Below are 491 nucleotides of genomic sequence, written 5' to 3'. Positions count from 1 at the left end.
CGGGCCTCTCTGTGGGTGCTGCCTGGGTAGCTGAGACTGGCTGGGACGTCGGCAAATAGTATTTGGGAAAAAAGTAATTTATTTTGTAATTCATGGAAGCAGTCATTAAAAAAAGATAGGCTCAAATTGGTTGAACTTTATTGGACTTATTCCCTCTTAAATTGTTGTTTAGTCCGTAACGCTGGGGAGTGGGGGCTTCTGGCTCACTGGCCCTTCCCGGCTTAGGCCTTGGGGTTTAGGGGAACTGCCCCGGCGGGGCCTGTCCCTCCCAATTCGCCTTCCCTGGATACCGCACGATCAGCAGCTGCGCTCCCCACGGTCCCCCAGCCCCGAGGTTGAGCCTCCGTCTCAGAAGTAGCGGGCAGCTCTGCCCCCGTGGCCAGGCCGGTGACCGAGAGGCAGGGCCCCACCTAGCCCTCCTCCCGGAACCTCCCACCAGGTGCCACGCTCTGACCCGCTTGGGGCGAAAGCAGCCACCTCGCTGCTGCGCT

Source organism: Propithecus coquereli, unplaced genomic scaffold (genome assembly GCF_000956105.1).
Source record: "Propithecus coquereli isolate 6110/MARCELLA unplaced genomic scaffold, Pcoq_1.0 Scaffold4005, whole genome shotgun sequence".
Classification (NCBI taxonomy): Eukaryota; Metazoa; Chordata; class Mammalia; order Primates; family Indriidae; genus Propithecus; species Propithecus coquereli.
The sequence above is the reverse complement of the archived record's forward strand: the minus strand, read 5'-3'. Positions refer to the sequence as shown.